A 24,085-nucleotide genomic window follows, 5' to 3' on the forward strand; every position below is an offset into this window, starting at 1 on the left:
ATGTGAGGTAATACCACGATACTACAAATATCAGGGAACACCTTATCACAGATAAGACTGTCCTTAAGGCTTGTAAGCTCACATTTATTACAATAAACGACATACCTGAAATGTTACCACTCTCATTATTACGTCAGATTGGTAATGCACGTAGTAAGTTCGTCGTATTCATGATTTCCTCTTCAAAGTAACATACCGTACTTATTATTTAACACAAAATGACATTAAAAATTTAAGTTATTCACGAGCAGCTAGTTAAGAATATGTATGAACTTCAAATGACTCGACGAACCGTCTTGTTCTGCATATGGATTCAAACCCAGCTCATGCAGACTAAGCAAAGTGATGTGTCGGCAGAAGTGCCAGCACCGTGTTGTTTGAGGAAGCCGAAATGCACGCTATAAGCTCACGCAGGATGGCGTGTGGTCTGAAACAGGATACTTAATGAATGCTACAAAGAAATGTACGTAGCTGCTGGAATACTTAACTTTAATCAACAATTGGTGAACACTGGTCTTGTTACTGTACATGCTTCATTACATACATAGCAAAGGATAAATGGCGCCTTGCTAGGTCGTAGCAATTGACTAAGCTGAAGGCTATGCTAACTATCGTCTCGGCTAATGAGAGCGTAATTCTCAGTGAACCTTTCCTAGCAACGTCGGCTGTACAACTGGGGCGAGTGCTAGTAAGTCTCTCTAGACCTGCCGTGTGGCGGCGCTCGGTCTGCAATTACTGACAGTGGCGACACGCGGGTCCGACGTATACTAATGGACCGCGGCCGATTTGAAAGCTACCACCTAGCAAGTGTGGTGTCTGGCGGTGACACCACACAAAGATTTCGTGACTGACGGAAGCTGTCATTCCTGATTAGGCATACAGAGAGTGATATACTTTGATTTTAGATAGTATCAGTTAGCAAATATCAACTTTAAATTGCATAACGCAAACATTTTTAACAGACGCGAATTCCTACCCAACATCTATTGTCCCTGTTAACGAACTACGAGATATGTTAAATATTGCTTCTTCACAAGTAACTTACTTGGAGTGCCGTGAGGTAAAGCTTTGTGTTGGATACGGATTTGAACCCAGAACCTAATCGGATTGCTATCGAAGCACAGTCAAATGTGACATATCGGATTTTCGCGGCAGTAGCTAGATGTTTTAACTGAAATGACGAGACGAAACATTAATTTTTTCCTTCCCAGGCACCAACCCGGCACCTATCGCTGTTATATTCTAGAGAAAACGAACGTTAAATATGGGTTTGTTGCACCAGAAGTGACATGTGAGCATGTTTGAACTAGAAATAATATGAGGACGAGGTCAGCGCTCACTGGGAATAGAGCCCCAAACATATCGTTGTTGACTACACACAAAGAGACGTCAGCTACCGAATTTTTCTCCACCAGCTGCTCAGAATAACATCTTGAATTTACAGTCATCTCGCAAATAGTTCTGTGTCTCACTGAGAGTTAAAAACGTCAGGTATCATTAGTGTCGACAACGCATGAAAATACATTAAAAATCAAAATTATTATCCACCAGCAGATAGGTGTTCTCATGCTAGAGCTTGATAATACATAATTAAATCTTTAGTGCCCGGGCAGGATTCGATCCCATTGTGGAGATGTTGAGGAATCTGCAGTTTTGAACAAACAACAAAGTGCAGCCGAGCTGTATTGTCACGAAGGGATCAAATTCCGCGTTAAGGGCGGTCTTAGTTGCATTCCCAGTTCAGAAACAATTTTATCGATATACAGAAGCAACGTTTTTATCCCTTCTGTGAAAGAGCTACAAGCAGTCGGATCAAACATCAATAAGGAAATCGCAAGAAAATACTTTCGGCTCATAGTACAATGTTGAAAAACTTACAATGCTGCACAACAGGTAACGCCTCTTTCCGCTGCTGACAAGCGAATTTTGGGTTTCTAGGAATACGTAACTATATTTATGAAATGCCACATTTGCATACCTCTTGAGTATGACACAGCATACCATTTAAACACAGACCCAATCAAAATCTAAGTGAGTAGTATGTTACTAATTCGTGTCGATAGAGGCACACTTGTGTACAGATACTCGGTTTTATTAAAACAGACTTTCGTCGTAAGTTTATCGTGGTTAGTTTTATTTCATTTCTTATAATACAGTGCACAATTTTCGTAAGGTTTCCTTTAGTGTTGTTAAAACAATAGTAAACATGTGAGAGAAATTAATCATCAACGATATATGCGAATTCTCTGATGTTACCTATGACAGTCTGACAATGCACATGCAGTTTATTGATTACATGCATGTAGAAAACTTGTTCTGAGTTAAAGCTGTCAAACAAAGTTTGAAGAAGAATAAAATCTCACTACCACACGACAGCTAATGTAGAAAATACTTTTCTGACATATTGTGGCACGATGCGCTCTCAAAATGGCTCTGAGCACTATGGGACTCAACATCTTAGGTCATAAGTCCCCTAGAACTTAGAACTACTTAAACCTAACTAACCTAAGGACATCACACACACCCATGCCCGAGGCAGGATTCGAACCTGCGACCGTAGCAGTCCCGCGGTTCCGGACTGCAGCGCCAGAACCGCTAGACCACCGCGGCCGGCGATGCGCTCTCACTACACATCTTCGAGATCCATCTGCTGCCTGGTGTCTGTTAAACCTGAATAGAACAAAATGTCACAGTAGTTAGCCCTTTTTCCACATGCGACTACTTTGGGTTGAGAAGTGAAGGGAATTATGTTCAAAGTTCCATTAGATTGATAACTCAGCAGACAGCAGAATTGCGATTTGAAAAATGTAGCACTGAATGCATTCGAACTCGCGACATCTTATCTACGCTACTAGCTGACACGTAGCTACAACGGTTCCAGAGCTCGACAACTATTCCTCCAGAACTTTTGGATTCCACAGCACTGTGAGATTATGCATATGGGCAGGTCTTGACTTCTGAGAGACAAACAGTTACAGCTTTTCTTTTGGACTGAACGACGTTTTCTACAAACAGATAGCGCAATAGAATAGCTCAAGTGGAAAGGAACACTTCCTATTTAAACTTCTGCATCCTACACTGTTGGCAGTTCTGTGTAGGTGGCAGTTACGTGATTTTATTTCGGTGATTACAAAATAGAGTCGAATGTATGCACTGGGTAGCCGAGGCAGCTAGTTCATGGTGATTCGGTCAACCAAGTAAATGAATTTACTGAACACGCTGCAAATTACTACAGGGAGCGTGTGTGTCAGAATTCTCATCCAGTGTGGCGCTACGGCGTTACGATAGAAAAATGAGTCGCAGAGAAGAGGATTTCGTGGTCTGTTGGACGGATGGTAGGTTGCTATACCTATGGTCTGGGTTCGATTCCCACGTCTGTCAATGATTTTAGATAGGGAGAGGCAGATTCCATTCTCTCCTGGCTACACCAAGTGAAGAAGATATAATGGCAGTGTGGTCTGAAAATTCACATTAAAGATGATATTCCTTCTCTACCAAGTAGAAAGTAGGTTGAACCACAATAAAGTCTGGAGTGGCGACATGTAGAAACTCTATCACCAGTGTTGCAACTGTAAATGGAAGGCTTTGTTTGATAGTCTTGTGCTGATGCTGTCGGAATAAATTATGCCATTGGATAAAAAGTGGTTTAGTTTCGAGACCTAACCCACGAGGGGGAAGGCACAGTGGTCTGCTTCAGGAATTCCAAGCAATAAAACACAAAAAACAACCCAGGAAGGGTTCGAACAGCTACTTTCATGCAGAGACATGCATCGTTACGGGGTCAAACAAGAGGGTAACATTACTGAAACAATGACCAGGCTACTTAGTATATAATAGAGCATACATATTTCAAGGAGGAAACGTATGAAGACGCAGACTTCCTCGTTATCAATATGTGCGGCATATCTTTCGTGTTAACGAAAGTAATATCCCGCTCTACCTCTTCTTACGTCTCAAAAGAAATGAATGCCATGAGGAATCGAATATTTGTTGACTGCGTCTCTTCTTGCTTCCATTCTTACCAACATATTTCTTCATTCTCGTGGTAATCATGACATTCTATGTGTATGCTGCAAAAGATTGCACGTGGACAAATTCGACATCGAGGTGCAAAGCGTTTGGTATCTTACATTATATTCAATTCGAATAAGCTTCCGATGTATTTTTACTTAGTTTGTATTTTTAGGTGATTATGAACGTTACGGAAAATTATCTCACATGCTTTATGTTGAATGAGAAACATTGAATGATCCGTTTTGCTTTCCCTACGTTGAAATGATATAATGTCGGTGTCAACAGCCTTCTTCCACGCCGGAAGCTGAAACTTGTATCATTCTGGATTAATGATAATTGAATGTCTCAAATGTATACATAGCCCACAAGGCGACGTCAGAAACCATCAGGGGAGAACGCCGCATAAAAACCAAACGTGCGCGCGCGTCTACACTCTGAAGAACCGTATCGGAGAATCACGGCAAGCATTTCGCTGAAGAGCTGCCTCGTAAGAGAGCCGAGAAATGGCAGCGTCGTAGCAAGTATTTGTCAACAGTCTGATAGTGCATTTACTTCCGGGTGTAGGCCGGCATTACCTCGCTAAATTCACTTGACATTCGTTTTCCACATCGAAGACTCGTACAATATAATCCACTGTAAGATGACACAATTAGAAAGTATATGTAATTTCTGGACTCCAAGAACGGCGTTCTTCACATAAGTAACACCTGTTTGTGTGTGCATTTGGGAGGACGACAGTGCAATCCCACGCCCGGCCATCCTGATATAGGTTTTCATTGATTTCCCTAAATAGCCTCAGGCAAATGCCGGGATTGTTCCTTAGAAAGGGAACGGCCGATTTCCTTCCCCATCCTTCCCTAAGCCGTGCTTGTGCTCCGTCTCTAATGACATCGTTGTCGACCGGACGTTAAAACAGTAATCTCCTCCTCCTCTGTTTGTGTGTTTTCGTTTTGAGGCTCAGGCAACATCGCAGTGACTATAGTCCGTCGCTTGCTGCCCGTGTGTCGTTAGCTCCGAGGTTCCCTTGTGCGTTGCAGTGCTCGTACTATATGACATAGCAGTTCCAATCACGGTAGAAGCCGCTGACTTCAACCTTTTATTTTCCATTTTAATTAATGGAGTTGCAAACTGCTAGTAAAAAATCCTTATACGAAATTTGAAGAATGCCTCTAAACATCAATCTTCGTCCGATTTCGACTTAGTAAATTAAGTTAATATCATGGATGTCTGCTTGGCAAATGCCAAGGTGCTTCACTGTAAAATAGATCCTGAAAAGATTCAAACCGACTGTCAACGATATAAATTTGAGCTTTGTTCGTCATACGAGTATAGGTCTAACATGTCAGAAGGTTGTTTATGAAGCGCACATGTTGATTAATATAGTTCCCCTCTTCTAAATTTTTGCAATGGCATTTAACTGTAGACGTTTTCTAACACCGGCGTTAGCAATTCCTTTCCGTTCTCTGAAACCTCCAAAACAACAAATTTTTATGATTTAAATCTGACGACCTTAACTATCACTTCCGATCAACATTAAATACTTCATGAACCCATACATGGAACTCCAAATGTGCAGTGTTCCTGCACTGCTATAGAGCATGCATTGCAAGGTATTCACACAGTTTATCGCATAGACTTACCACAAAGAATGAAACAAGAACTGTAATACACTTTACACCACAGACGCTCACTCTGGCTTGACGAAAACATCCGAACATTGACCAAAAGTTGCACAAATAATTGAGTTTGAAAGGAAAAGAAACGAGGTATGAAGCATTTATAAATTTATCGAATGTAGTGATGTGGTTTAATTTCGTCCCAGTCTATAAAATTAATTTCGGGCCATACTCAGCTCTTGCCGATTAATGTAATATAATACCCGCCTACTAATCAGGGCGTCTGTCTCTGTGGCTTTTGAGCGTGAATGGAAATTGTAGAAATTTTCTGTGAAGCAACATTTAATAATAAAGCGTTTTAAATCATTAAAAGCGATGAGCGGTAGCCGGCGCTTTCGATAAAGAACGGGGGAGTGCAGCCCCACTGCTGTCGCCACGGCCGCTGCCGGTAGCCAGCCAGTGGACCCCGGAGCTTTGCGGCATACGGCGTCCAGAGGAAGACAGTCTGTAGGAAATCTGCCGCAAAATCGTTACTGGATAAAATTTTGATATCGGTGTGTCAGAAATCGAAATAGATTGAATCTGCGCTACCATTACATTCACGTCTTCAGCATTCAGACAGAAGAGGCTATAAAAATATTTTATGCCAGCTGCTCTCGATCCACTGATATTATGAACAGAAACAACGCACGCTACCGCTAGACTACAGGCGTAATCAGCCTAGAGTTTCTCTATCATGGGTTAAGTTTTCCTCCAGGAAGTGCCGCAGTCTACAGTGTTGCCAGATTGTGCAAATAACCGGACTTAGAGAATTAGCGGGTTGGCCAGTTTTTTTGTCCCATGTCGCGATCGGCGCGGTCTTAGCCTCTGAAGCGGCCGGCCGCCGGTCGAGTTTTATGTCAAAGAGTGTACCTATTTCTCCTTTTAGTCAACAGGAGTGGCACTAAATAATCAATAACAAGCTTCTCCATTGTTCTCTCTTCTCGACTGAACTGTAAAAGACGCCAGCCGCTGTGGCCGAACGGTTCTAGGCGTTTGAGTCCGGAACCGCGCTGCTGCTATGGTCGCAGGTACGAATCCTGCCTCGGGCATGGATCTGTGTGATGTCTTTTGGTTTGTTATGTTTAAGTAGTTCTAAGTCTAGGGGACTGATGACCTCAGATGTTAAGTCCCATAGCGATTAGAGCCATTTGAACTGTAAAAGACGCTAACGGGTACTGGGATTAGGTACGGTGCCTGAGATTCCGGACACCGTCTAAGCAGTCTTCTGACATCAGAATTTAAAAGGGGCCCAATAAGTTGCTGCTTTATCTTCATCATTATTTTAACGCTTCCTAAATGGCCACCACAAGGAGAAGAAGCTGAGGGTACAGGTTCACGGCGCAGACCGATTTTAAGCTCCCCATCATGCTTAGTGCGATAACATAATAATTATACCCTTCTTCAAACAATCAAGATTTTGGAAGAGACAAGCAATCTCTGTCAAAATCGCACTAAGAACTGAAAATCCTCTTTTTCCTCCAATCCTCCAAAGCATCTGCCTCTTGGCCTTGACTAAAGGCTCAATTCAACGCGTCTGTGATTTGGTTGTCACTCCCTTTTATGTTACAAACAGAAAATCGGAAGGCTAAATCCGTCCTGCTGTACCCCCAGCTTTACGACAACGAGTCAGCATCCAGCCGGAGGTCTGGTTGTCTGTCTCCAGACGAAATTTTCTGTGCTCTTGGTAGAGTTTATATTTTTCTAAGAGTAAGCCAAAGCTCCAGCCCACAGACCGAATATTTAAGTTCACCAGTAGAAAGAGCTCTTGACACGCAGACGTTCTGCTGGCGGTCTCCTTGGTTATGTTGCTAGAGAACGGCAGCAGTACCTGAACTGGAGTCGTGTGCCTGAAATTTGGGTATAACAAGGACTGGTGCATTATTGAGGGCTTGTTTTAAACCATCTAAAGCCACTTGCTGACTAACGCCCCAAACAAATGGTTCGGCTTTGCACTGATGTGATGTGCCTCCCCTGGAGTTATTCCTCTAGCCTCTTTTGAGCGTCTCTCTGTGTGAGCCTTAGCAGTGACTTCTGTCGACTGCCGGCGACTCATGCGCTACCAGTGAGGATGAGAGCAAGACAGAATCTAAGTTGTTGCAAACGGATCTTAACGTCAGTGATACTGGGCTTTGCCAATTTTTTCATAGCTTTGATGACTTTCCGACATATCTGAGAGATATCTGTATGCAAATTATGTTTCTTGTCCAAGTGTATGCCCAAATACAAACCTCACTGTTTCGGTTTCCCACCGTTGTCAGAGCAGGATTCTACGAACCAGGGAGGGGGGTGGGGGTGGGGGACTGCCTTTCAACAATACAACGACAAACGACAGGCAAGCTTACGTGCTGCGACTTTTAATTTATTATCTGAGTCACACTTATGTATTTGAGCAAAAGTTTGGCTCTTGAACCCTCTGCCACCAACCGCTCTGTCATCACCATCGAACGTTTTCATTCAAAGTCATTAGCAATGGCTCAAGGTTAAAGTCCCAGCAAACTGAGTCGTTAGCAATGGTTCAAAGTTAGTCCCAGCAAATTGGAACATTCTGGACAATCGTTAGTAATACATACAATTGCGTAGGCTTCCGCGGCCAGAGTCAGTCGACATAAAAGATTTCTGGGTATGGAACCGCGTCATAATGTAAAAAAATACTACTGCTGCTAGAGAAAAACCAACGTTTCGGCCACGGTTGCAGCGGCCTTCTTATGGGTCTAATGTAGTAATTCACCTCGACACTATACTGGATATTTTGCCCTCTGCACACTGCACCTTTCACACTAATCCAGGAAGCTCTGCTAAAAAAATTTTGGGATCTACATCTGTGTCACTCAGGCAAACAATGAGACCCACTGCAAGTTGCCAAATGAGTCAACACAATGTCAGCTGTGATATCTACGATATACTTGCTGCTACAGTTGTCCACAATGCTGACAACGACTCCATTGAGTGCGAGGTCGCAAGTTCACTCTTTATTAAGCCACATTTAAAAGGGTGTTTAACATTATTACAGGAAAAATATTAGCTGCTAACGAATCACTATGTGCATCAGGAGATTGATAGAAAATGAGCGTCTAGGAGTGGCAGAGATCAACTCCTATGGGACGTATGCATTACACTTCACACACTGGTCATCGTCGACGCTCAAGAAACGTTCGAAACAAACCATTAATTTTCTCCAAGAACACCAAGTGAAACATGGCACGGACAGTGATCACAAAAGTTCACACCATCAAGATCAAAGGCGAACTCCTTTGGAGTTACAAATATGAAGGATTCTCAGCTAGGTATCCATTCTTAAAGAATACATGCAGCATCGCATTGATGTACAGGGGTGACGAGACTGATGGTACGTGATTGCATGCAATCGATTGCGAAACGGTCTTCGTGGAACTTTACGTGAAGCTGGCTGTCCTTTAAGACGTAGCTGCAGACAGTGCTATAATACGTTTTAGAGGCACGGAAACAGAAACATCCAGGGGCTGAATTTGTCCAGTGGTTCCAGTGGTATGTACTGCAATGTCACACTCTTTCAGGAGGTATAGTTTGCTCTCAAGGAGCACGATTTTTATACGCAGACCAGGAATCAAGAAAAAGCAAGGTATTTTGAGCAGCTGTTGGCTAAAATCAGTGCTCATACCATAGTTGTATCTCTATTTTGCCCATTTTCCCACTCTCTTGCTGAGACGTAAATATACCCTACTTCCTTGCAAGATCACGCACACGAGAATGATTCGTAGGGGGCAGAGCACCTCCAATTTTTCACGGCGCAATAAATGGCTTTTCAGCCAATTTATCGATCAGATTAGCAGTCGGCATTGTTGTATACGAATGCGTTAAGGCGTTAATGTTATTTGATCCTGACACAGCTCTCTTGGTATCTCTAATTACAAGGGTTCCTTTCGTATGCAATTCCTCTTCAAATCCCGATTGGTGGGTGTTGATAAAAATGTCCATACCGAACGATGGGATAAGTTTGTTTGTCTCACCTACAAATTTTCGGTCCGGTTCCGCCGTTTACTGTGCATCATCAAATTGATGATTTGCTTGCAATTTCGGTATCTTACTTCCTCCAGTTATGTAGTACTGTTTGACGTTACGCAACCATCCACTGCTTCCCTTGAAGTCACTGTAAACTATGTAGCACGCTGTGCGTAATGTAATAGGTCACTATCCTGCACAATCTGTAAATTGTATGGAGCATATTTGAAACGAGCAAACAACAGTTTTTGTACCAAGTGCACCTTGTTCTCCCTTGAATATCCGTAATTTCTCTTATGCTCTACAGGCTCATATTGCTTCAGCCTTAATCTAATTCTGTTCATAAATGTTTTTTTATGCTCCATATGATCTTCCACGTACGTAATTATGTTTAGTACCCGCTCTTTGGACAACGATTGTCCTTTACCACGCTCGACTGGAGACGGGATTTGTGACTAACTGCCTGACTATGATGTGATAAGCACGTTATCATCATCATTGTACTCCTCATGTACATTTTCCTCACATTCGAGCGTATACGACACCACACATTCCACGGACTCATCTTGCAGAAACGCTAATTTTCATCTACCACTTCTTTCTCACTCTGTGAAATTCCTTGGGTTCCTTTTTGGTGAAATGTCTCCTTTGGCAACTGTCGTTGCAGATATAATGCAACTTTTGCTTGGTTTATAGTTGCTATTGCTCTGCTTCGTTCCAACATCACAAGCACTGTAGCACGTTACTCGTCGACTAAGCAATTCAACTATGCTCCGTAGCCTCATGCTGTACTCACCATCGGATACTTCAAGCCCCGCCGCCTGTCGCCATTTGCGGCCAATATTGAGGTTGCAAGGTAGACTATATGTGGGACGTCGAATACCTTAAACATCATTGGCCTTTTGCGGCCTCGCACGGATGGGGTTCCATGTGAGAGCACAATTAATTGTTACACCCATGGATCTGACCTTTCTGAAGCCGAACTGGCTCTGACTGGAGCCATTTAGTTCCCTGTGGGAGTGTAGGCTACTAGATAGCAAGCGCTCCTGTACCGAAGACGTTAAAACGATAAATTGGCCTATGGCTCTTATGAATCCATAGATCTATATCCATACTCTTCTGGGACATTACTGCTTGCGTAGATTCCGGACCACAGAAATTCCTGCTTTCCTTAGTGATTCTTTTAATAGGTGTGTGGAGAATAGAAGATTTTTGTTATTTTCCGCTTTCAGCGTTTCGCCATGAACATCGTGAGGACTAGGAGCTTTTCCAGGCCTTAGCTAAGTGATACCAACTGTAACTGAGACTAGAACAACACTTTGGCTTTGATATGGGGCAACATACTTTCTCAGGCCTCTCTTTAAAGACAGTCATCATTTTTGCTGTTACCCCTCTGCAAGAAACGACTTCAGAAGGTATAGCTTTTCGCAGTTAACCTTTATAAAGTTACAAAGAAGATTAGTGTGCTGCTGTGCGACATACGTTCGTTGTAAACAAGGATCTAACAAATCTGCTGTATCGCATTGTCGTCGTTTCCAGTAGCATGCTGGAGGACTCTCGAAGATTTAATTGTAAGCTGTAGTCAGAGACAGCAAAGGACTTGGAAGAGCAGCTGAACGGAATGGACAGTGTCTTCAAAGGAGGATACAAGATGAATATCAAAAAAAGCAAAACAAGGATAATGGGATGTAGTCAAATTAAACGTGCTGATGCTAAAGAAATTTGATTAGGAAACGAGACAGTTTTCTGTTTGGGTAACAAAATAACTGATGATGGATGAAGTAGAGAGAGTATAAAATGTAGACTGGCAATAGCAAGAAAAGCATTTCTGAAGAAGAGAAATTTGTTAATATCCAATATAGATTTAAGTGTTACGAATTATTTTCTGAAGGTATCTGGAGTGTCGCCGTGGAAGTGAAACATGGACGATAAAAAGTTTAGATAAAAAGAAAACAGAAGGTTTCTAAATGTGGTGCTACGGAAGAATGCTGAAGATTTGATGGGTCGATCACGTAACTAATAAGAAGGTACTGAACAGAATTGGAGAAACAAGGACTTAGTGGCAAAATTTGACCAAAAGAAGGGATAGAGATTGATATGACACAGTCTGAGAGACTGAGGAAATATCAGTTTGGTGTTGGAGGTAAGTGTTTCGGGTAAAATTCGTTGAGGGAGACCAAGAGATGAATGCAGCAAGCAGATTCAGAAAGCTGTTCGTTGCAGTGGTTACATAGTGATGAAGAGGTTTGCACAAGATAGATTAGCACAGAGAACTATATCAGACCAGTCTTCGGACTGAAGACCACAACATCAACGACTACAACAGATGGATTTACCAAAGTGATGTCTATCTTGGGTGCGACACTATAACTTTTTTCCTTACGTAGCTAGACAGCCCGCCCTGTTTACCACGTGGAGGTTTAATTCCTTAATTTCTTTCTGCATTTGTATACGACGACTGCACCACAGCGTCGATTTTACATTAGCGTCGATCGCTACTACATGTGGCGAACCCAGGGCGTAATGTGCACAGTCTTTCAGCCTATGGTTAAATGTATGGTTCGGTGCAGTATAACGACAGGGGTGATCGGCCACTATGGTGGGTGGTCGAACTCCAAGTTCAGGATGCCGGAATACCACAACAGAAGAGAAGGGTTGCAATAGATACCTGATGAAATGTCAGAGAAAAGCTTTTAAAATCTATTCATTTATTATTCAAAAAACATTCGTTGTGCCGCTGCCCAGCATACAAGCACCCACTCTACGTAAACAGAGCACACGCAGGCGAAGAAGTCTATGCAGTCAGTACGCAGTGCGTGGGCATGGCAGGCGGCAAGTGAGAAAGTGGTGATGAATAGAAGCTCACTGTGGGTTGTGTCAAAAGTTGCTGACGTAACCATAAGCTTTCGAAGAGCTGATGACACCAGTGTCAGCATTCCACTACAGAAATCACTGCGTGGGCAACCGTACTTGTTACATTTCGCTGTAATCAGCATCACATCCTGACAGTTGTTCCAAGGCCTGACATAATCATGTCACAACTCTGTGACATCCCTACCGTCACCCTCCCCACCCACTCCACCCCTGCGCCCCACCAGTACCCATACAACACCTGACCTGCCACCCCCCCCCCCTCTCCGGCCCAAATGTCAGACAAGCATTCATCGATGTCATCATGCTCTCAGCCAACTGCATGTGAGCAAGTTTCAATTTTTTATAATTCAGTGGCGCTAGTGCCATCATTTTCTGTCTGTACATTTCCCAGTAAGAAACGCTGTCAGCTGCAGCAATGATCTCCTGGAAAAGAGAAGTAGGTATTTTTACACACATATCTAATCATTATTATTGTTATGTGTGTGTGTGTGTGTGTTTCGCTAAATGTAGGTTTTATTATTGCTGGAGACTATGATCCACTGCTGGCCGAGGACACTCCGGTGTCCTACAACTCAGGCGTCGAACGACGTTTTATGACCTGAACTTCCAAAGCAGTAGCTACGGCAGTCACTGTCCACAGGATGTCTTCCCGACTGTTGACCTGCTGTCGTTCGCCCACGCCGCAGCACAGCTTCAGCAGCCACCAGAACTCGAGTCTCAGCTAAGGGATGGCAGAATACTGTTATTTGCCAAGACGTACAATGTGACTGAAAATAGATATACACGTCTAAATATAGGCCTAGCATCTCACAAGTAACTTTGATGTGATGGTTGGGAGATGGAAATGACGACTGAATACAACTCGTCATATGCCGCTACTAATATTAGCAAGTTAAAGGACGAGGCGTAAATATTGTCAACATGTATGGAGAGGCAGTGCCTGATTAACCACTTGAAGGTACAGTCATATACGTTAAAAATTGGTTCAAATGGTTCAAATGGCTCTGAGCACTATGGGACTCAACTGCTGAGGTCATTAGTCCCCTAGAACTTAGAACTAGTTAAACCTAACTAACCTAAGGACATCACAAACATCCATGCCCGAGGCAGGATTCGAACCTGCGACCGTAGCGGTCTTGCGGTTCCAGACTGCAGCGCCTTTAACCGCACGGCCACTTCGGCCGGCTCGTTAAAAATTCAAATGTGGTGAATTATCTTTACTAATTGCAGCAAATGGACTCAGCTGCTGGCATCCTAATATTATAGCTGCATACTGTGCCTTAATTGCCTAATTTCCTGTATACAGTTAGAATACAAGCCAAATAGAAATCGAGGCATTTCAAGTTTCACAGGTCTCCTTAATGTCCATGATTACTCAGAAGACTCTGGAAGGATTCTATGCTGGTAAAGCAGCCATGACCGAAAAGCAGTTGGGCACCTGCTCGCAACACACGCAAAAGTTCCAAGAGTTCTTCTTCTGATACCGATAAATGGTGTACTCCCCTCACCAATTTATCCAGCACCATTTTATTCTCTTCATTCCCTCTTGCAATGAGTGAGGTATTATCCATAGCACTTTGATCTAGGATCAGCTCCTCGGTAGCGCTCACAGTGACGTGTTTATTACTCTGAAAGACGCCCATTGACAACTGAGCAGCATATAGGCGCTAAAGTAGCTATCTTTCGATCCATCTACGAACCATCCTGCATTTTCTGATGTATTCAGGGCTGAAGCTGATGCGAAGAAGTATGTTTTGAGAGTCGATGTGATTCCAACAAGCCGGCCGCGGTGGTCTCGCGGTTCTAGGCGCGCAGTCCGGAACCGTGCGATTGCTACGGTCGCAGGTTCGAATCCTGCCTCGGGCATGGATGTGTGTGATGTCTTTAGGTTAGTTAGGTTTAAGTAGTTCTAAGTTCTAGGGGACTTATGACCACAGCAGTTGAGTCCCATAGGGCTCAGAGCCATTTGAACCATTTGATTCCAACATTTATTATGCGGTAGAGCCCGATTCCATTAAATTCATATCTTATTTCTTGAAACAGAAAGACGAATGCAGTACTGGTAAGTTGCAGTGTTACTGTTGGCAGAGAGCCTTCAACATTCTTCCTAGTTATAAATCTTTTTTCAAAATATAGGTTCTAAGACTTTGTAGAATTTATTGCATTCAACTCACAGTAGTAAGCAAGACATCAAATGAAAGAGCAGCTCAAATAGTTTTTCTTACAAGTGTTCAAAATACGATACAAAAGAGTTACATGTTTGCATCTGTTACTGTCCTTCAAACTAGTCACCAGAGTTGTGTAGAACCCGTTGCCAGCGATGTGGAAGGCGTAGTATACCGTTAGTAGAGCCTGTTATGTTGATGGGGCGAATGGAGGGGTCTACTGCCTGTCGAATCTCTGGAACAGTTCTGAAGCGAATGCCACGAAGTGGTTCCTTCATCTTCGGAATCAAATCAAAGTCACAAGGATTTAAGTCCGAGGAGTATGGTGGATGGTACAGCACTTCCCAGTCCCATCGACCGAACAGAGCAGTCACAAAAAAATGGTTCAAATTGCTCTGAGCACTATGGGACTTAACATCTTAGGTCATCAGTCCCCTAGAACTTAGAACTACGTAAACCCAACTAACCGAAGGACATCACACACATCCATGCCCGAGGCAGGATTCGAACCTGCGACCGTAGCAGTCCCGCGGTTCCAGAGCAGTCACAGCTTGCGCTGTATGCGCCCGGGCATTGTCGTGCTTTTGGGTTGGTTGCGCAGAAAGTGTCGCCGCTTCTTTTGCAAAGCTGGTCGCACTTGATGCTCCAAAAACGAACTGTAATATTGTAAATTTTATGCCAGCTGCTCTCGATCCACTGACATTATGAACAGAAACAACGCACGCTACCGATAGACCACAGGCGTAATCAGCCTAGAGTTTCTCTATCATGGGACAAGTTTTCCTCCAAGAAGTGCCGCAGTCTACAGTGTTGCCAGATTGTGCAAATAACCGGACTTAGAGAATTAGCGAGTTGGCCAGTTTTTTTGTCCCATGTCGCGATCGGCGCGGACTTAGCCTCTGAAGCAGCCGGCCGCCGGTCGAGTTTTATGTCAAAGAGTGTACATTTTGGTAGAAGTCAATGCATTTGCGCACTTTATTGGATTGGTGCCAAGCTCGGGCAGTGTGACTTATTTAACTTTTGCCATATGAAGAGATTTTTTTAAAATTTTGGACCATCTATAAACTTGGTTAGTGATAATTATTCTTCTTTACATTTGCGAAAATTCAAGATATTCTGCTTAGGGGAATGGTACAGCTCACATTGCCACCATTCTGAACTGCGCTGAGCCATCTTTTCTTTGAGCGAGTTAATACAAGTCTGAAATCTGCAGTCATTATCTACCACAGTCACGCCCAAAGTAAATGAGAGAACTCCATTATTTAGTTAAACTTCGCGCTAAATTCTGCCGTAAATGAGTCTCATGAGACTACAGCAGCTAAACTCATCTTTGCTTACCTAATAAAACTCGAAAATATCTAATCTCTGGTCTTTTTCCCGAGAATGTAGGTCCTGATACTCATAAGCACAGTTCGAAGAGAGTTGTTAATAATATTCGCCCTGACGATCGGCGAGAGGCTCACAGATACAACCTAGGTAGGCATTTACTCTCGTTGGGGATAGGTGTCCGTCTTTTTGTCAAGACTCTGCCTATACACAATATGGTGGATCAGAATAACTCAAGCTGTTACTGCCGCGTTTCGTAGGTGAGGTTATTGAAATGGCCATCTCTGTAAGTTTAACAGTAAAAGAATTAAAAATTGGTACAAAATATATAGTCAACTTAAACCAGGAAAAACTATAAATTATTTAGGAGATAGTTAGTCTCTCTAATGGTCAGAGATTCCTTCGGAGTTTTTTAATTATAGGAGAGGAGAATTGAGCCGTGCAAGGCACGTGATCGGTAGTTTCCTATTCTGTCTCTGTCAAATTCGCGGGAACGTGTTTACTATCGGTGCGCACTCGAGGCAGCCGGCGCTTCGCCAACTTCAGCGGGTGGGTCCACGTTCACGAGTCAGTCGTGTACTGGAGTTCATCCAGGCGTAACACCGGTGATGGGCTAGAGGCGCTACACTGCCATATGATACCATAGCCGGCACGGTAGCTTAGCGTGTTCGGTCGGAGGGTTAGTCCGCAGCTCGTGGTCGTGCGGTAGCGTTTTCGCTTCCCACGCCCGGGTTCCCGGGTTCGATTCCCGGCGGGGTCAGGGATTTTCTCTGCCTCGTGATGACTGGGTGTTGTGTGATGTCCTTAGGTTAGTTAGGTTTAAGTAGTTCTAAGTTCTAGGGGACTGATGACCATAGATGTTAAGTCTCATAGTGCTCAGAACCATTTGAACCATTCTTCTTGCCGGCACGGTAGCTCAGCGTGTTCGGTCAGAGCGTTAGCTGCACTGTAATAAAAAAACTGAGTGAATGGATCAATAACGAGCTTCAATGGGCGTCAGGAGACGTCCGCCACGAACAATTGCAACGAACTATAACGAACAAAATGAGATTAAAAAAAAGAGGGTTAGCAGCCCTCTGTAATATAAAAAACTGAGTTAATCGATCAACAACGAACTTAAACGGATATCTTACGACGTCCGTCCCGAGCAGATACAACGAACAAAAGCGAACAAAATGAGATTAAAAAAAAATGATACCATGTTGTGCCCGAGTGGGAAAGTTATATTTGACGCCTTTTACTTCCAGGTGATTCCAGCAGCATTGGTGGTTAACTTAGAGACTCGTCTTATGAAGGAAGTCTAAGTGGATCAATTTTCGGCACTGGATATCGAGCGCTATGAAGCCTTCACTCCTCGGACATTCACGGAGGAAAACATTATTTGGTGAGAGCATTATACTAAAACTGTTTCTGCCGATCTCAGCGGAAAACAAGCATTGAACGTTCACTTATTGCTGATTTCTTTGATTAATATTCCAAGTGTGTATTTATTAATTTTACTTACTGTGTGTTACGACGATTTCCTTAACTTTCTCTGGGTCTAACGACAAATTATTACCTTAGCTGGAGACTATTTATAGCCATTTTGTTAATCTTAACTTATAAAATGATTTCATTAGTGCCTGTGCAGAGCGTAGTTTTGCCCGCGATTAACCATAACTCTTTTACGTATAAATGATTCTAGGAATATAACTGGCACCTCCTGTATTTTGGTAAGTAGATTTAATCAGTTGGTTAAACTGACGTTTTAACGTTCTAAATACTTATTTTAAATGGTGTTTCTTTCTCTTAACTATAGTTCTGCCTTATCTGTTAACTGGTATCACTGTTCCAAGGCTCCAGTGGGCTGGTTGTATAAACGCCAGTGAACCAGAAGTATATCGTTAATTTTCAGAAGTAAGAGTTTTTTTAACTAAACTAGTTAGTAAAAGCTGTTTTATTGTTGGCTAAAAATATAGGTACTGTTTAACTCTAATGTTGTAAATATTCTTCTATGATTCAATGTGCACATATGTTTTTCAAGAAATTGTATATTTATTATCTTGGATCGGAGACCAAGTTAATAAAACTTTGTGTTAATACCCCGGTCGAAGTTATTTATGGCAGCTTACCACTTACCTGCTCAGGTAAGGTTTCGGCAAATGAATTCGTATGAAGAGAGTATAACAAGAAATATATTAATCTTAAATACTAGAGAAAAGGTATACTGCCCGTATTGACATTTCTTCTAGATTCAACTTTACAAACCGAAACGACATCTTATGAAATACCTGATTCTGATGCAATTGTGAATTGATTATACCAAGGAGTGAAGTAAAGCAGTATGTGGTGCAGTAACTACACACCTGGAAATGGAAAAAAGAACACATTGACACCGGTGTGTCAGACCCACCATACTTGCTCCGGACACTGCGAGAGGGCTGTACAAGCAATGATCACACGCACGGCACAGCGGACACACCAGGAACCGCGGTGTTCGCCGTCGAATGGCGCTAGCTGCGCAGCATTTGTGCACCGCCGCCGTCAGTGTCAGCCAGTTTGCCGTGGCATACGGAGCTCCATCGCAGTCTTTAACACTGGTAGCATGCCGCGACAGCGTGGACGTGAACCGTATGTGCAGTTGACGGACTTTGAGCGAGGGCGTATAGTGGGCATGCGGGAGGCCGGGTGGATGTACCGCCGAATTGCTCAACACGTGGGGCGTGAGGTCTCCACAGTACATCGATGTTGTCGCCAGTGGTCGGCGGAAGGTGCACGTGCCCGTCGACCTGGGACCGGACCGCAGCGACGCACGGATGCACGCCAAGACCGTAGGATCCTACGCAGTGCCGTAGGGGACCGCACCGCCACTTCCCAGCAAATTAGGGACACTGTTGCTCCTGGGGTATCGGCGAGGACCATTCGCAACCGTATCCATGAAGCTGGGCTACGGTCCCGCACACCGTTAGGCCGTCTTCCGCTCACGCCCCAACATCGTGCAGCCCGCCTCCAGTGGTGTCGCGACAGGCGTGAATGGAGGGACGAATGGAGACGTGTCGTCTTCAGCGATGAGAGTCGCTTTTGCCTTGGTGCCAATGATGGTCGTATGCGTGTTTGGCGCCGTGCAGGTGAGCGTCACAATCAGGACTGCATACGACCGAGGCACACAGGGCCAACACCCGGCATCATGGTGTGGGGAGCGATCTCCTACACTGGCCGTACACCACTGGTGATCGTCGAGGGGACACTGAATAGTGCACGGTGCATCCAAACCGTCATCGAACCCATCGTTCTACCATTCCTAGACCGGCAAGGGAACTTGCTGTTCCAACAGGACAATGCACGTCCGCATGTATCCCGTGCCACCCAACGTGCTCTAGAAGGTGTAAGTCAACTACCCTGGCCAGCAAGATCTCCGGATCTGTCCCCCATTGAGCATGTTTGGGACTGGATGAAGCGTCGTCTCACGCGGTCTGCACGTCCAGCACGAACGCTGGTCCAACTGAGGCGCCAGGTGGAAATGGCATGGCAAGCCGTTCCACAGGACTACATCCAGCATCTCTACGATCGTCTCCATGGGAGAATAGCAGCCTGCATTGCTGCGAAAGGTGGATATACACTGTACTAGTGCCGACATTGTGCATGCTCTGTTGCCTGTGTCTATGTGCCTGTGGTTCTGTCAGTGTGGTCATGTGATGTATCTGACCCCAGGAATGTGTCAATAAAGTTTCCCCTTCCTGGGACAATGAATTCACGGTGTTCTTATTTCAATTTCCAGGAGTGTAGCTTATAAACCGTTGGTGATACCAACTAATGAGCATTTATGAGACTGTGCCGGAACACATGGTCGGATACTTACGCGCGTTCCAAAACAGACACCGCTACATAAAACTTTCGTCACAGTAAACTGAGCGGGTCTCATGCAGTTCTTTATGCATTGCAGTGTCTGCTCAACAGCTTGCACCTTTGTCAGTCAGAGGCAGCTTCTTACTCAGCATCAGAACACAGCACAGAGTACCTCTTCGTTATTATCGTACCAGTTCCGAACAAGACGGGACGAAGAGTAATGGCGACCTACTTTCAACGAGAAAGGTTATAAGTCCCACATCGCGAATGAATACCACAGGGTGAGAACAAATAGAGCCGCAAAAGGCCTAAGTTCATTGCAATAGTCCAGCAAAAAGGTTGCTGATGAGGTTGTATGGATAGATCACAAATGGTTAGTACGATTTCTAATAGATTACAGCAAATACTAAGCATTGTGATTAAAAAAAAAAGACAAAATGAAAATGCTGAGCAAACAGGCCCGTTTCACTGTTAAATCGCTTTTGTCAAACAAGAGGGAATCGAATAAAGTGAAACTAAAGTAAAGGGAAGATGGAGATGCACGGAAGTTATAGTAAACTTTTTTCATTTCTGGAGAGGTTACGCCATGGGTGTCTTTTCAGCTATCAATTTCCCATTATTTTTAATTTGGTATTTGGGAATATCTGACAGTAAAATGTTAAACGTCACGGTATTATAAATTTCAGTGTGACTGTTTATTCATGCACGTCGTATATATGTTGACAGACACAAATAATATTTGCCTTTTTTTAAAACTTGTTTGGAGATTGGTGTCACTCAGAACTTGTCATTTACGTGACTAATCAAACAGCGTGATTCATTAAACTCGTCTGTATAAAACCAGCACAAGTCGCGTTAAATGTTGTATACGCAGGAACTGATACTTGTTCATCAATTTATCCGAAACATTCTCTCCTTTCTCGTGTTATGACAGTCTGCCTCCTGGCTGCAAGGTAATTTAAATTTTACGTCATGGATGAGTTTTTCCTTTTTTTTCACTGTTTGCAATGAGTGACTCGTATATGTTCCAGTTGTGATATTGGTTTTACTCTGAATAACATCATCTTCATAAGCTTGCCGCACGTTTAATGAACGCACGCCGCTGGGCGCTTGGATTCATTATGGAGAACCGGGAATAAAAATATTGGTACAACGCTCCGACCTCGCGGTGAACGTTGCACCGATATATTGGCTTTAGCTTTAGCTTTAGCTCCAAACACCACACGAGTTTCTTCCTATTTTTCTATTAATTCTTCATTTTCGATAAATGTCGATATGCAGATATAATATCAGTTGAGATGTAAAGCCAGATCATTTTGGTAGAAACTGACTTACGGAATGCGTGACGTACAGTCACTGATTCTGCATCTATTGCACAGTCGTCAGCAAGGAGTTGGTGGAGAGGAGGGCCGAAGACAAGAGGGAGCATTTGCCTTCTCATGGAATCTGGGGGTATAGGCCTGTGGTCAGCGTTTGTAGTAAACTGCAAACTTACCACTGCCGAGTATGACGGGAATAGTGTAGTGTTATCAATAACTGAATAAAACTATTTGTTTGGTTACCATCCAGTTCACAGGAAATTATTTAGTCTCCTTGGGGAGTGACGGTTTCAGAGCTATTCTGTAATCGAAGTGGATGTGATCCTTTGGAAAGAATCGAAACAATCCTAAATATTGGAAACGATAGCAAGCCAGGGTCTGAGCTTGGTAAAGTTGAAAGATTGTAACTCTAATTTGCTTTGCTGAATAGCGTAAGATTGTGACTTGAATTTGGTATGCTGAAATCGGGTGCTAATTAGACCATGAAAGCGGTTTGAAACTGTGAGCTGTCTTGGGAGGTTAACCGTGCGTTTACTGGGCCACTGTTTCACGACTGGGTAACTAGTCTAGGTTTACCACCTTACCAATCAGACTAACATTGATTATAATCTTTTACAGTCATACAACAACCGGTAATATATCTATATAAAAGGAGAATTTAAATAAAAAGAAAGAAATCAGTTTATATTTGCAAATTTATTTTAAAGATTGTTCATTGAAATTTCAGCATATTATACGTGAGTTATAACTGAGCTGGTGCCTTATTTACGATTGTGAGACTGTGAGATTGGAATATTACGGAACACATAAAATATGGACCCAAGATTGGGAGACTGGATATAACACTGCATTCATAAAACAACACACAAGGAACATTGAAACACATGCAACAGAAAGTTAATCACTACAAACAGATTTAAATTTTCAGTTAAACAAATTACTTTCATAGCACAATCCTGTCCGTCTTGTAATTACCCTTCACGTGGTCAACTTGGTTTACAGAAAGCGTATAACTCCACAATAATTTAGATAATAAAAATAAATTAGATCGAAAAGCAAATTACAAAACAAAAACCTCGAACTGGTTACTAACGTCTTACTATTAACCTGATGGGTCAAACAGTTATATAAACACGTGGTACTGGTCTCACAAAGTACACGCCACGTGGGTTGAACATAAAGAAAAGTTGGTATATTCAAAATCTTTTCAAGACGATACGTTATAATCACACAAGCATTTGCATTTAAGATTGATCTTACTTAGAGTTACTGACCAACACGTGGTTCGACTTTACTCACAAAGTAGTAACAAAGCAACTACCGCAAATTAATCTGAACTGGACACGAGAATTACACTCCGCTGCAATTAAAGATAACCTTAGCTATTTTAAAGCTAACCCGAAATAAAATGATTAAATTCTCAGTTAAGCTGAACTTAACAAATCCATTGTCCTATGGACTTAACAGACACGCGCTTAGCCGGAGATCTTACCACTTCAGACGCTCGCTACCGCCAGACTGCTACTGCTGGACTGCCCTGCGCTACTACTGGACTCCAACTGCCGACTACTACTCAACTACCCAGCGTGCTCCTGAGAGTCGCTCACAAAGACAAACGGAAGGCGCCAGAGGGGCAGCTTCCTATACCAACATGACAGGGGACGGACCGGACCATACTAAGAATGGAAACCTCTCTGCTTTTAGGAACCGTAGCTACCTGTTTCAACGTTGGTCCTACTGTTCTCTAGCAGACAGCCTTGTCTGCTACCCTCAAGCATGCAGCTACAAACACATTTGATCATTCATCCTCTCACACAGAAGGGAAGGGGGATGACAGTATCTTATCATACACAGTATATAAAAGAAAGCGGATGTAGGTTCCGTATGAGACTGTGTGACATGAATTACATATAAGAATTACATATAAACTGTGCTTTGAAGTGTAGTAGTGTGAGAGATCGTTCTTGTTTACGTGTAAAAGTAACACGTTCCACTACTCAGTCTCCTCCCAGATAGTCAGAAACGCCACAGTAAATTTAGAAGAGGAATTTATTCCTTAAAAGACAACAAATTTGAGAAATTAAACATGAAAGGAATCCAACAGAGACCTTTCATAACCCCAACGCTCCGGGAAAAGACTGTGCAGGGAATTTTCTGGCCATGCTAGGACATTCCCAAGCAGGCTTCTCACACCCTACTTAAACCAAAAGTGTAAAGAAAAAGGCAAAAGGTCACCAGCTACTTGCTAAAACACAATAATTTCAAACATCTTTACAATCTACCAATTTCAAAGAGAGAAAAAAAAAACACAATCTGTGACACCTATTTAAAAGATCATGTAGACCTAAATCGGTCAGCAAGTAAAAACAATGGTTCCTGTGTCATTAATATGAAAACAATTTCTGGTTGTTACCCTTATGGAGTTCACCAGTATTTGCTCCTTGCAAGAGCCAACTGATCACAGGCAAATTTATGACTGTTTATTAACAAGCAAAATTTATGAAAATAGCAAAGGTGCCACAGCAATTAAAAAAAAGAACATCAAATAACATCAGTATCATAAAGCAGAACATTAGAATGCACAATCCGCAAAAGCAAAAAAAAATATAAGAGAAAAAACATGTTTTACAAAGCGGTTATCGCAAAAAAATTCTATATCTTACAAAACTAATAATCTGTAGAATTAACCTAACTATGTGGCACTAATTTAATCACTCTACAATATTTCAGTTAGTTAGCAAACAATGAGCACTGTGTCATTATACTGAAACTACAATAATTGTGTGATTGTTACCCTTAAGGGGTTCCTCACAATAAATATGCCCCATGCAAAGGCTAATCGATCACAGCCCAATGAGAATGAATAGCAATCTGACTGATAAAGGAAGCAGTGCCACAGTAATGAATTTATGAAACAAAATATCAC

This window comes from Schistocerca nitens, chromosome 6 (genome assembly GCF_023898315.1).
Source record: "Schistocerca nitens isolate TAMUIC-IGC-003100 chromosome 6, iqSchNite1.1, whole genome shotgun sequence".
Classification (NCBI taxonomy): domain Eukaryota; kingdom Metazoa; phylum Arthropoda; class Insecta; order Orthoptera; family Acrididae; genus Schistocerca; species Schistocerca nitens.